Source organism: Gekko japonicus, unplaced genomic scaffold, assembly GCF_001447785.1.
Source record: "Gekko japonicus isolate JY-2015 unplaced genomic scaffold, Gekko_japonicus_V1.1 scaffold2082, whole genome shotgun sequence".
Taxonomy (NCBI): domain Eukaryota; kingdom Metazoa; phylum Chordata; class Lepidosauria; order Squamata; family Gekkonidae; genus Gekko; species Gekko japonicus.
The window spans coordinates 308,009-322,343 of record NW_015159777.1 but is presented as its reverse complement, the minus strand read 5'-3'; positions in this window follow the sequence as shown (position 1 = coordinate 322,343).

Sequence of the window (14,335 nt, the reverse complement as noted above, 5' to 3'; positions counted from 1 at the left end):
AATTTTTAGGTTTCTTTCTTGGCACAAAGTTAGAAGGGATCCTAGAGGTCACCTACTCAATGCGGGAATGAGTCAACTACAGCACCCCACTCTGCTTAAAGGTGCGCATGCCTTTTATAAAATACTTTTAAATTATTGAAAAAAGCATTCACATGAGAAATTCTCATGGGGCTGTGCCTTTAAGAAAGGGGCAGAGCCCACCCAAAGCCCCACTGTAGCTGACTATAGCAGGATCCAGTATGGGGTACAAAATCTAGCATGGTGGGATTTCATTTTTTTTTTAAAGGGAGCATCCTTACAGTTTTAGAACACCATGCAAGGCTGCCAGCTCTGGGTTCACACATACCTGGTTGCCAGTCTCTAGGTGTTTCAAGCCACAAATGGACCACAGTGACAAACCAAAGGTTGTAACCCACCAATGTTCACTGTGAAAAAATGATTCTAGTCTAATTACAGTCAGCCAATATGCTTCTTTTTAAATTTATTTTACGTCATGCAGTGCTGCCGCTGCTGCTTCCAAACAACTGCCATGCGACTGCAGATTTTCTGGGTAAACAATCTGTTTCCCTCAATGCTTCGTCAGGTCGCTTTATACTTGGAGCCCTTGCTCTATGTCTCCTACTCAGAATTAATCTTGTATTTTCTTTAGGCATCTGCTGGCTCTCAGGAAAATGCCTAAGGAAAATACAAGATTAATTCCCTGTTGATTGTCTACACTTCCTATGACCCTTTGGAGCACAGGAATGGTTAACAGTACACACACATACAGGGGTCGTTTCCTGCAGGAGTGTACTGGAGTGGCGCTCCGGCAGTAACGAGCCCAGCAAGTACCACCCCCTGGCCTTCCCTGGCCCACCCACCTAAGCCAGTTCGGTGTCGTGGTTAAGTACGTGGACTCTAATCTGGGAGAACCAGGTTTGATTCCCCACTCCTCCCCTTGCACCTGGCTGGATAACCTTGGGCAAGCCATAGTTCTGATAAGAGCTGTCCTTGAAAAAGAGCAGTTTCTGTCAGAGCTCTCTCAGCCCCACCTCCCTCACAGGGTGTCTGTTGTGGGGAGGGGAAGGGAAAGGAGATTGTCAGCCGCTCCGAGACTCCTTTGGGTAGTGAAGGGTGGGGTATAAATCCAATCTCTTCTTCTCTCTTCTTCATCTAAGCGGGTGGGCCGCGGATGGCCTTCCAAGCTGCATTTAAATGCCTCCCTGTGCCTTCCCCCGCTCGCTCGCCAAAGTGAGTGAGCAGGGGAGGGCCTTCCGTGCGGAGGCATTTAAATGCCTCTGTGCTGACTTGGCTGGGAGCCACCTAGGTGATAAGCAAGAAGCTGAAGACACGAGCTGGAATCAAGGTCAATGAGAAAGCCAAAGCTCCGATAGCCGTGGAGTCGTTTCAAGAATGGAGGTCTGCAAAGGCAAGGAGCAACTGCTGCACTCTCAGAAGCAGGTCTGATTTGGCAGAGTTGTTGCCGCGCTGGAGCAGGTGCACCAAGGGGCTTTAAACAGATCCTCCCTCACTTTGGAGTTGAGTCTGCAGAGGCTTACAACTCCTCTCATTGCCGTTGCTGGAGTTGCAGCCTGGCTCTTCTTCTTCGTTCCTGCAAAGTCAGCCTCTGGCATGCCCTACGTCTGGAGCACTCAGGGGAACTAGGCGGGGAGTCTGGCCTTGGGGTACCTGCAGCTGGGGTTGCTAGCCCCGGCTCAGGAATGGTCTCTCCTTCTGGCTGCACCACTTGTGCAGCTGCTGGGGACTCTTTGGTGTAGTGGTTAGGAGCGCGGACTCTAATCTGGGAGAACCGGGTTTGATTCCCCACGCCTCCACTTGCAGCCGCTGGTGTGACCTAGGGTCAGTCACAAGTTCTCTCAGAGCTGTTCTCTCAAGAGCAGTCCTCGAGAGAGCTCTCTCAGCCCCACCTACCTCACAGAGTGCCTGTTGTGGGGAGGGGGAGGGAAAGGAGTCCGTCAGCCGCTCTGAGACTCCTTTGGGTAGTGAAGGGCGGGGTATACATCCAATCTCTTCTTCTTCTTCTTCTTCCTCAGGTACTGCGAAGGGTTCTTCCTCTGGGCTGTCTCTAGAGGAGGCTGAGTTGTTCCCTGCCTCTTCCTCATCTGAGGAGGGGTCAGCCTCAGCCAGACCTGGACCCACGACAGCCTCCCTGTGCCTTCCCCCACTCGCCTGCTGAAGCGGGCGGGCAGGCAGGGGAAGGCCTGTTGAGGGGCCCCTCAGCGGTGCAATCTTAGACTATAGTGGAAAGATCGTGCCGCTGCTGCAGCGTGACTCCACAGAGAAGGGGTAGAGCTTACGGTAGCCCCTGTGAGAAGAGCTCTGTAAGCTCTTGGAGGATTGGCTACATTAGGGGGGTGTCGCCCAGGGCTCTTTTTGTAGCAGGAACTCCCTTACATATTAGGTGACACACCCCTAATGTAGCCAAGCCTCCAAGAGCTTACAGTAGCCCCTGTGAGGAGAGCTCCATAAGCTCTTGGAGGATTGGCTACATTAGGGGTGTGGCAGGGCTCTTTTTGTAGCAGGAACTCCTCTGCATATTAGACCACACACCCCTAATGTAGCCAATCCTCCAAGAGCTTACAGAGCTCTTCTCACAGGGGCTACCGTAAGCTCTTGAAGGCTTGGCTATATTAAGGGTGTGTCGCCTAATATGCAAGGGAGTTCCTGCTACAAAAAGAGCCCTGGATAGCCTATTAGATATGCTAATGAGTTCCTGCAGCTCTTTTTCTACGAAATGACCCCTGTATATATATATATGTGTGTGTATATATATATGAGACAAGTGCTTTGTAACTCAGGCAGAACGGAAGAGGCGGCTGCGCCAGGAGGCAACCCTCGCCAAGCCAAAAACGAGGGACTTCAAACTCCGGCAGAGGCTTGGCCACGGTCCCCAAGACGACAGCTCAGATGACGAAGACCTGTTTGCCATCAAGCGTGACGGAGATCTTGGTATGTGACACCGAAAATCAAAGGAAAGGGGGGGTGGGGGGGGAGAACCAACCTAAAAAAGTATTCGGCTAACCAGAGGGTTGACAAAGACCAAATGAAAATGAACAAAATGCTAAAAACATGACAAAATTTCTTTAAAATGAGAATAATGCAGAATAATACACCAGTTTGTTGTAGTGGTTAGGAGCGCAGCCTCCAATCTGGGAGAACCGGGGTTGATTCCCCACTCCTCCACTTGCACCTGCTGGTGTGACCTTGGGTCAGTCACAAGTTCTCTCAGGGCTGTTCTCTCAAGGGCAGTCCTCGAAAGAGCTCTCTCAGCCCCACCTGCCTCACAGGGTGTCTGCTGTGGGGAGGGAAGGGAGGTTGTAAGCCGCTCTGAGACCCCTGTGGTAGTGAAGGGGGGGTATAAATCCAATCTTCTCCTCCCCCTCGTCGTCCTGAAATGTAGAGTAGCAGACCTGACCTGGATGGCCCAGGCTACCCTCCTGGAAGCTAAGCCGGGTCGGCCCAGGCGAACAAACTTACAACTCGCTCAATGGAATTTTCTTTTCTTCCTTTCAGGTCTTGGTCCTTGGCCTGGACAGACCCTTAAGGGGCACGGACTACCCGAGACTCATCCGGCCGAGATCAATAAAGTGGAGTCATGGCTGCTGAGCCAGCAGGCGAGGCGGGGATCTTTTTGGGATTGTTGGAGCACCGACTCCGACAGCTGGAAAGGATCGGACGAGGGGAAGCTCGCTCGGAGACCAGCCTTGGTGAGAACCAAGACGGAGCGAACCCAACTCTTTGACGAGTTCTTCGATCGAGAGTTCTGATCTACAGCTGCTGGGATGCGGCCGTCTTGGTGGCGAGGACGGGTAGACTGTGAGACTCCATCAACCGACGCTCGCTCAGTCTCTTGTCAGACCGGGACCTGAACACAGTACATTTTCCCTTTATTAAAGCCCAATTTTCATGAGTCGCCTCCCTATTGGATAGTACCCATGCCATCACAGGCAACTTAGACTCCTACGCCATTTTGGAAATGGAGGGTTGTTTTTGGGTGGGGTTTTTTGGAGGCTAAGAATTCCTGCAGTGCCAATCTGAGGGAAAGTTCACACTGTCTGGCATTGCAGGGAAGAAGAAGAAGAAGAAGAAGAAGAAGAAGAGATTGGATTTATACCCCGGCCTTCACCACCCAAAGGTGTCTCAGAGCGGCTCACAAACTCCTTTCCCTTCCCCTCCCCACAACAGACACCCTGTGAGGTAGGTGGGACTGAGAGAGCTCTGATAGGAACTGCTCTTGAGAGAACAGCTCTGAGAGAACTTGTGATTGACCCAAGGTCACACCAGCAGGTGCAAGTGGAGGAGTGGGGAATCAAACCCGAAGAATTCTAGGGAGTGGTCATTATTTCCTATGCAACGTGTTCCCGGGACAACTGCTTAGAGAGGGGAATGGCAGGAGATTCAGAGGGCTTAGCTGTCAGGAGGAGGTGCCTAGGCTCGGGAATCAGGTGACCCACAGGAGCGAATCGCTTTCTACTTCCTGTCATTGAACTTCCAGCTATTCCTCAGCCTAAATAACTATTTGCAGAAAAAAGAAATGGGAGAAAGTGTTGTGAATAGGCTCAATCAGGGGTCATTTTGTAGAAAAAGAGGTGCAGGAGCTCATTAGCATAACTTATTTGCATAACCTATTTGCATATGCCACACCCCCTGACATCACCGGAAGTGTGTCAGAACACAACACCCACTGCTCAGGCTCCACTGGACTCTTTTGGATTGCTAGCTAGTGTGGGGGGGGGGAAACGTGCAGATCTGTCCTCGCAGAGGAGGGAGAGCTTGTACCTGAATAAAACTTGGTCTTAAAGGTGCCACTGGACTGTTTTGGGCCGGGGGACGGGGCGGTGGGGCTCTGGCAACTTACCTGGCTGCTTCTTGCTCTGACTGAGGGCTGCTGGGAGCAGGGGGTGGGGCTTGTTGCATGTGCCTGCTCTTTACTGCCGGAGCTCCGCTCCTGTGTGCTCCTGCAGGAAATGACCCCTGGGCTCAATATAACTGGATAAATTGTTATGGGTGAGCAATTTCATGTGACTGTCTTACAGGGGTGTCCAACATATGGCCCATGGGCCAGAAGTGGCCCATCCAGGACTATTATCCAGCCCACAAGCAACTGGTCATTCATTACCTTTTCCCCCAGATGACAGAGGCTGTGCATTATGTCCTTGTCTGCTCTCACAGCGCTAACGAATAACAGGTGGTACAAGTGAGAGGGTGGGCATCAGGGAGATAATTTAAGGAAATACTGTCAGTGGGTTAACGTTTTAAGTGTGTTTGTATTTTGAGTAAAAAATTAATAATATAGTTAATTGGGTTTGCCCATGTCCTATATAAAGTTTATATCTCCCATACTTGGCTTTACATTTTATGGCACACGTGGGCTGCCCCGACAAAGTGACATTTATGTCAGATCTGGCCCTTGTAACAAATAAGTTTGACACCTTGTCATGATTTGTGTAGGACTGGGAGACAAGGCCTAGAGGCCTAGGCCCAGAAGACCTGTGTGGGAGTGGAAAGCAGACAGCCTACAATCCCCACAATGCTTAGAGACGGTTGTAACCAATCGGTGTCCAGGGATTGCGTGAGGAGATTGGATTTAAGATTTGTGGGCTGTGGAACTGTGTTCTTTTCTCTTCTGTGTTTTTGTATCTCAGAGAGTTAAACTGAGGGGACAGTCTGGTCTGAGGGAAAGATCCCTCACTTGGGACAGAGTGAGTAGAGGCTCAGGCCTGGTATAAAAGGCTGTGGGCCTTGAATAGTAATCAGTTAAGAGAAATAGGTAGCCGTGTTAGATTTGTTTATTTTGCCTTTAAACACTGTTATATATTTTAAAGCACCTTGTTTTGTTTTTCCTTGCCCCATTACTGTATTAATAAACCATTTGTTTAATGTTCTCTGCCTGGTCATCACACCTATAGTTCTTGGCTTAAAAGGGGCATATTGGTTGGGCTTGGGAGGGTACTCTGGGCCCTCCCAAGGGACCCTAAGTCCAGAGTGGGGGCAGAGGAAGGTGGCAACCCAGTAGGGGGGTCATGACACCCCTCTTCAGAGTTATCAAGTTGCAGATAATTTCTGGCAACCCTATGAAGGTTTTCAAGGCAGGAGACTACCAGGGATGGTTTGCCATTGCCTCCCTCTGCATAGCGACCCTGGGATTCCTTGGCGGTCTCCCATCCAATTACTAACCAGGGCCGACCCCGCTTAGCTTCCTATATCTGACAAGATTGGGCTAGCCTGGCCCATCCAAGTCAGGACGTTTCTATAATTAAGCACATAAAAAAAGAGAGAGGGTGCTGATCACAGAGCTAAATGCAATTGCATAGGGATGCCAGCCTCCAGGTGGGACCTGGGGACCCCCCAGAATTTCAGCTCTAAACTACAGAGATCAGTTCCCTAGGAGACAATGGATTCTTTGGAGGGTGGACTCCATGGGCATCGTACACCACTGAGGCCCCAGGCTCCATCCCCCCAAGTCTCCAGGACTTTCCCAGCCTGGTTCTGACAACCCTGGAAACCCTCCATCCAGTAAATTAATGCAGTAGAACAATTGCCCGTTTCGATAATTACATGTGTGGAACGTGCCGTCAATTCGCAGACAGTTTCGGGCGACCCTGTAAGGTTTTCAAGGCAAGAGTTTTGAGACGGCTTGCCATTGCCTTCCAGTTTGGTGTAGTGGTTAAGTGCGCGGACTCTAATCTGGGAGAACCAGGTTTCATTCCCCACTTCTCCACTTGCACCTGGCTGGATGACCTTGGGCAAGCCACAGTTCTGTCAGAGCTGTTCTCTCAAGGACAGTTCTGGAAAGAGCTCTCTCGGCCCCAACTACCTCACAAGGAGTCTGTTGTGGGGAGGGAAAGGGAAAGGAGTTTGTAAGCCCCTCTGAGACTCCTTTGGGTAGTGAAGGGCCGGGTATAAATCCAGTCTCTTCTTCTTCTTCTACCTCACAGAGTGTCTGTTGTGGGGAGGGGAAGGGAAAGGAGTTTGTAAGCCGCTCTGAGACTCCCTTGGGTAGTGAAGGGCGGGGTATAAATCCAATCTCTTCTTCTTCTTCTTTTACCTCACAGGGTGTCTGTTGTGGGGAGGGGAAGGGAAATGAGTTTGTCAGCCGCTCTGAGACTCCTTTGGGTAGTGAAGGGCGGGGTATAAATCCAATCTCTTCTTCTTTTACCTCACAGGGTGTCTGCTGTGGGGAGGGGAAGGGAAAGGAGTCTGTAAGCCGCTCTGAGACTCCTTTGGGTAGTGAAGGGTGGGGTATAAATCCAATCTCTTCTTCTTCTTCTTTTACCTCACAGGGTGTCTGTTGTGGGGAGGGGAAAGGAGTTTGTCAGCTGCTCTGAGACTCCCTTGGGTAGTGAAGGGCAGGGTATAAATCCAATCTCTTCTTTTACCTCACAGGGTGTCTGCTGTGGGGAGGGGAAGGGAAAGGAGTCTGTAAGCCGCTCTGAGACTCCTTTGGGTAGTGAAGGGTGGGGTATAAATCCAATCTCTTCTTCTTCTTCTTTTACCTCACAGGGTGTCTGTTGTGGGGAGGGGAAGGGAAAGGAGATTGTAAGCCGCTCTGAGACTCCTTTGGGTAGTGAAGGGTGGGGTATAAATCCAATCTCTTCTTCTTCTTCTTTTACCTCACAGGGTGTCTGTTGTGGGGAGGGGAAGGGAAAGGAGTTTGTCAGCTGCTCTGAGACTCCTTTGGGTAGTGAAGGGCGGGGTAGAAATCCAATCTCCTCCTCCTCCTCTTCTTCTCTGCATAGCAACCCTGGCGATTCCTTGGTGGTTTTCCATCCAAATACTAACAAGGACAGACCCTGCTTAGCTTCCAAGATCTAACGAGATCAGGTTGTCCTGGGTCATCCAAGTCAGGGTGTTTCTATAATTAAGCGCTTTTTAAAAAGAGAAAGATCTCATTACAGATCTAAACACGGTTGCTTTATAGATCAGCTGCCAGTCCCAAACCACAAGTTTATCAAGTTTATCATTACAGACTCCGATTTCCTTGGAAAGTACCTGACTTTTTAACAGTAGAAAGCGGGGCACAGGAAAGGTGACCAATTAGCATTTTCCTGAATTTCTCATTCATGTCCAGTGTTCGTTCTCTTAGCCAAGCCCGAAAAACGCCCCTCCCCATTAAAAGTGTTAACCGGCATTGCTTAACTAGTGAATAGTTTCTGTTTTCATAGAATCATAGAGCTGGAAGAGACCTCCAGGGACATCTAGTCCAACCCCTGCACAAGCCAGGAAATTCAGAAATACCCCCCCCCACGCACACCCGGTGACCCCTGCTCCACGCCCAGAAGATGACAAAACAAACCAACTCCAGGATCTCCAGCCAAACTGGCCTGGAGAACAATTGCTTCTTGACCCCAAAGTGGTGATTGGCATTTCCCTGGGCGGGTAAGAAAGGGCCACGAGAACTAAGCACTGAGGCAACCCTTCCTGCCCTCCCTCTCATGATCAGCCTAAGTTCACAGGATCAGCATTGCTGTCAGATGGCCATCCAGCCTCTGTTTGAAAACCTCCAAAGGAGAAGAGCCCACCACCTCTCAAGGAAGCCTGTTCCACCGAGGAACCGCTCAAACCGTCAGGAAGTTCTTCCTAAGGTTTAGCCAAAACCTCTTCTGATTTAATTTCAACCCGTTGGTTCTGGTCTGACCTTCTGGGGCAACAGAAAACAGACCATCTTCTTGAAGAAGAAGAAGAAGAAGAAGAAGAAGAGGAAGAGGAGGGAGAAGAGGAAGAAGAGGAAGAAGAGGAGGAGGAGATTGGATTTATACCCCACCCTTCACTACCCAAAGGAGTCTCAGAGTGGCTTACCAGGAGCCATCAGGAGGTCCACCAGTGGGGCCAGAATTGCAGGAGCCCTCCCACTGTTGCCCCCCCCCAAGCACCAAGAAGACAGAGCATCCCTGCCCCATGGCAGTCGGGAGGCGGGGGCAGGCTTTACTCAGCCACCACTCTGGGTCGGTCACCGGAGGTCGCCATAACTTCCAGGTGCCCACATAACTCACACAAACACAGATATATACCGTTTCCCTGAAAATAAGACCTACCCCCAAAATAAGCCCTAGCAGGATTTCTATGCATTTGTGGTATAAGCCCTAGTGTGTCTTCTTGAGAAAAAGTAAATATAAGACAGTGTCTTATTTTCGGGGAAACACGGTATATATATATGAAAAATACACAAAAACTAGAATCCATTACCTGCAAATGGTACAGTCCATTCCATCATCTCATTCTCCTGGATTCATAAGGACATCGGAAGAGCCCAGGTGGGTCAGGCCAGTGGTCCATCTAGTCCAGCATCCCGTCTCACATAGTGGCCAGCCAGTTCCTCTGGAGGGCCAACAACAGGGCAGAGACTGAGGTCTTCATTAGAACATCAGAAGAGCCCTGCTGGGTCAGATCAGTGCTCCATCTAGTCTAGCATCCCATCTCACATAGTGGCCAGCCAGTTCCTCTGGAGGGCCAACAACAGGGCAGAGACTGAGGTCTTCATTAGAACATCAGAAGAGCCCTGCTGGATCAGAGCCGTGGTCCATCTAGTCTAGCATCCCATCTCACACAGCGGCCAACCAGTTCCTCTGGAGGGCCAACAACAGGGCAGAGACTGAGGTCTTCATTAGAACATCAGAAGAGCCCTGCTGGATCAGAGCCGTGGTCCATCTAGTCCAGCATCCCATCTCACATAGTGGCCAACCAGTTCCTCTGGAAGGCCAACAACAGGGCAGATGTTGTCTCCTGGCTCTGGGATTCAGAGGCTTAGTGTCCCTGAATGTGAAGATTCCCCTAAGTCACCAGGGCTAGTAGCCATTGATAGACTTATCCTCCATGAATCTATCTAATCCCCTTTTAAAACTCTTTTGTCCAGTGGCCATCACTACATCTCATAAACCAGCTTTTGCAGGCCTACATCATGACCAGGGAAGAAGAAGGTACTCAACATCAGAATGACTTGCACATATGGTGCCTTCTACCGTTTTAGGCAACACACCTGTTTCCAAGAAAAACTGGGCAGAAGTTTGCACGCCTGGCCAAAAGTGGTGAAAGAAGTAAACTTATGTTAACATAAGGATGTGTCACTAGCGACCCAGGTAATTCGTACTATAGTATTCCCCATTACTATGTATGGGTGTGAAAGTTGGAAGGAAGTCTTGATTTTGCTGGCAGCGGCCCGCTTGGCCATAGCTACCACATGGAAGTCAACCTCCCCTCCAACGCTGACCATGTGGAGAAATAAAGTATGGGATCAGTTTATTATGTGCAAAATCTCTGACTCACTTCAAAGACAACGACTGGGCACCACCATGACCTACTCTACGTTTGTACGCACATGGTTTCCATGGCTGCAGTACACAGGGCTTTTTTTGTAGAAAAAGTCCAGCAGGAACTCATTAGCATAACAGGCCACACCCAGAAGCAGAAACTCATTAGCATATTAGGCCACACCCCTGACTGCACCAGTCATTAGCATATTAAGCCGCATTCCCATGTTGCCAGAAGTGTGGTCATCCAGCCACACCCATCTTTTGCTTCTTATTCTGTTTACCTTGTTTGTGGTCAAAACCCAGGGCCTTTTTTTGTAGCAGGAACTCCTTTGCATGTTAGGCCACATACCCCTAATGTAGCCAATCCTAATGAGTTTCTGCTGTTGGGTGTGGCCTATTATGCTAATGAGTTCCTGCTGGGTGTGGCCAGCTTGGGAGCCAGCCGGAACTCGGTTCCTGTGCGTTCCTGCCCAAAAATAGCCCTGGCAGTACATGACAGAAGCTGAACGTCTTCCCACTAACACTACTTATTCTTCTTTGCTTTCCCTCTAGCTTTCTACTGTACACACTAACAATATTTTACATCTAAGATCCAGACCTAATCCAGTACTCACACTGGCCTCACTGACAGAGGTAGCATCATTACCAGCACTTCTTACCCTTTCTAATTGGTTGAGAAATGTTCAAAAAAATGTTAAAAGTTTTTACTGCGACATAATAAGCTTTTGATGCGACTCGATCCTTATCTCTTGTTGTCGCTTGCTTAATGCTTTTGACGTTCACTGTTGTTGACGATGTTTTAAAAACAAATTAAAAAATATATTTAAAAATAAGACAGAAGTCGATTCCCTTGAAATGTGGAGTTGGAGGAGAGTTTATATTCTTATTTCCCTATCAAACATCAGTTATGTTCACTGATTTATTAGGTACAAATTAGTATAAGCAAATGATAGTATCTGGCATATGTACAGGATTTAAGAGATATGCTCCTCCCCGGTGGGGCTTTTGGTGGTGCCCAATGTTTCCTCTAAGCTGTGGAGTCTCGTGAGCAAAAAATTCTACTTTGTGAGCTACTGGCCTTAAAGTTGTGAGCGAGCGATTTGGCTACTGCATAAGTTACTTTGCTCTGGAGCCGTCCTTCCTGAGTGAAGACAAAAATGTGAGGGCCAGAGGCTAAAAAACTGTGCGCTAGCTCACACTAACTCAGCTTAGAGGGAACACTGGTGGTGCCTGGCCCTTGATTCGCCCAAACACTACGAAGGGCATTTTCTGTAGTGGCCCCAAACTGGCACCTGAGGAGACTCGTGCCTTGTGGGAGTAAGTCTGTGTTCTGTAGGGCACGCAAGACAGTTAATTCTGCCAGGCATTCCACTAATGTGATTTTGGTGGACTATCAATGCTGGTCAATGCTGATTTCCTTTTTTATACCAAAAGCGTCAGTTGGCTGTCTGTTGAGTTTTTGATTGAATTTTATTGAATCTGTGCTTTTATTATCGCTTTGCTATGTCGTTAGCCACCAACCCCAGCCCCATTTTGGGGGCGGGATAAAAATCTAATAAAACAAGTAAATAAAAATCTTTCTTTTCTATAAGAAAATCCCCACAGGTAGAACTACCAGCATCGCTTGGAGATTAAGCTAAATTTTATAACATTGAAAATACATTAGTAATTTGGTGTTTGGTGTAGTGGTTAAGAGCGATGGACTCTAATCTGAAGAACTGGGCTTGACTCCCCACCACTCCTCCACATGAAGCCAGCTGGGTGACCTCGGGCCAGTCACAGTTCTCTCAGAGCTGTTCTGTCAAGAGCAGTCCTCGAAAGAGCTCTCCCGGCCCCACCTACCTCACAGGGTGTCCACTGTAGTGAAGAGGAAGAAGATTGTAAGCCGCTCTGAGGCTCCAAGTGAAGGGCGAGGTCTAAATCCAATCCCTCTAAACCTTATAGCATATTGATTGTTTGCCAACATACAAATTCAATGGGGGGGAAATCTTGAAAACGGTCATATATTTAAGTATTTGGAGGCCTGTCACTTAGAAGAGGGCCGGGAGCTGTGCCTGTTGGCAGCAGAGGAGAGGACTCGCAAGAATGGGTTTAGATTACCATGTGAAAGGTACCAGCTGGATGTTGGGGGGAATTTTTTTTACAGTTAAAAGAGTTGTGCAGCAGTGGAATCGGCCACCTAGGGAGGTGGTGAGCTCCCCTTCACTGGCAGTCTTTAAGCGGCGGCTCGGCAAACATTTCTCAGGGATGCTCTAGGCTGATCCTGCATTGAGCAGGGGGTTGGACTGGATGGCCTCTATCACCACTCCCAACTCCAGGATTCTACATCTACAATGCAGGAGTTTTCAGTGCTCCCCAGAATTTCCCACTGGAAAAATTGAGGAAGTCATCAGACGTCTTCATGCTGGACATTTAGAATGACTGAAACACTTGGCAAGAAGGCTCCCATTCAAAAATAAAAGATTTCACAGGAGGGGTTTTTCCCCCCAGCACTCCCCCTAATCTTCTAGTTGGAAAAACTTTTAAAAGTCCTTTGGAAGAAACCTCTCCCCCCATTTTTTAAAAAACAATCTTGGAATGATTTCATGTTTTGGTGTGTGTGTTTCTTTAAACGTTTAGTGTGACTGCGGTAATGTAAGGAGAGTGACAGAGGGCGATCAGTGTGATGTGACTGGCTGAGGACTGAGAGTGTGGGAGGTGAGGTCTCTGAGGCGATTCTGTGTGTTTTAGAGAGATGAGTGTGGAGTTTTTGTGAGCGTCGGTATGACAGAGGAAGAAGTTGGAGTTTAGCTTGCGTGGCTATGAGCAAGAGAGTTCAGCCTGTGTGGCTATATGAGCAAGAGAGTTCAGCCTGTGTGGCTATATGAGCAAGAGAGTAGCCTATGTGGCTATATATGAGCAAGAGAGTTCAGCCTGTGTGGCTATATATATGAGAGGGAGATAAGCCTGTCAGAGTTGAGTTTTGGTGTTTGTGTGTGAAACCAAGATTTGTCAGTTATATTTTCTTTCTTCAACAACAGTTCAAAATACCCAGAAACCTATTTTTCTTCTATAAATAAATCATTATTTGTTTAAACTTATCCCAGAAATCAGAACAGTCCTTCCTCAGGGCCACATAGTCCTCTGAAGTGCCCAGACACTAGGTCATTCTACCAAAATAGAGAGATTTGGAATTTTTAATTCCTGGTGGCAGCAGAAATCTACCAAGTTCATGTACAGAGTGTGGTTTAAAGGAGGAACAGTCTCCCCAATAAGCAAGGACACCAGAAATCTCCTTTCCCTTCCCCTCCCCACAAAAGACACCCTGTGAGGTAGGTGGGGCTGGGAGAGCTCTCTTGAGGACTGCCCTTGAGAGAACAGCTCTGAGAGAACTTGTGACTGATCCAAGGTCACACCAGCAGCTGCATGTGGAGGAGGAGTGGGGAATCAAACCCAGTTCTCCCAAGATTAGAGTCCGTGCTCCTAACCACTATACCAAACTGGCTCTTAGGGGATATAGAGAAGGATTCAAGCATCAGATGGGGTGTGGGTGCACAGCAGAGGGAGAAACCATACATGTTGGGTCCAGAGACGAGAACCAGTTTTAAATTAAAATCCTTTATTTTTTCCCAAATACAATTCACAACTTATACATAGTGGGGGAAGATGCTCAGTCTGTGCAAAATAAGGATGGCCTTCCTTACAAACTTAGCTGTCCAGAACGGGTCTTTTTCTCTGAAGTGTGACTGGAGGCAAAGTCCTCTCTCTCTCAAACGGTACAGCAACTTCAACCATTTTTACAACGTGACAAGCTGAAATCCCTAACAGACAACGTGGTAAGGCAAAAGTTGAATTTATGAAGAGTTTCCTCCCAGTATAAAGGAAGCAATTTTCCTCCCAGTATAAAGGAAGCAATTTTCCTCCCAGTATAAAGGAAGCAATTTTCCAGGAGTCACCTAAGATTTCTTTCTTTTTCTTTTTGCTTTTATATATATGCTGCCATTGCCGAACTGCTGAAAAGAAGTGTTTCGTTTTACATATTGCACTGACAGACAAAAGTACATACTGTGTAACTGCTGGGGGGGGGGACTTTTTTTTTAACAAGC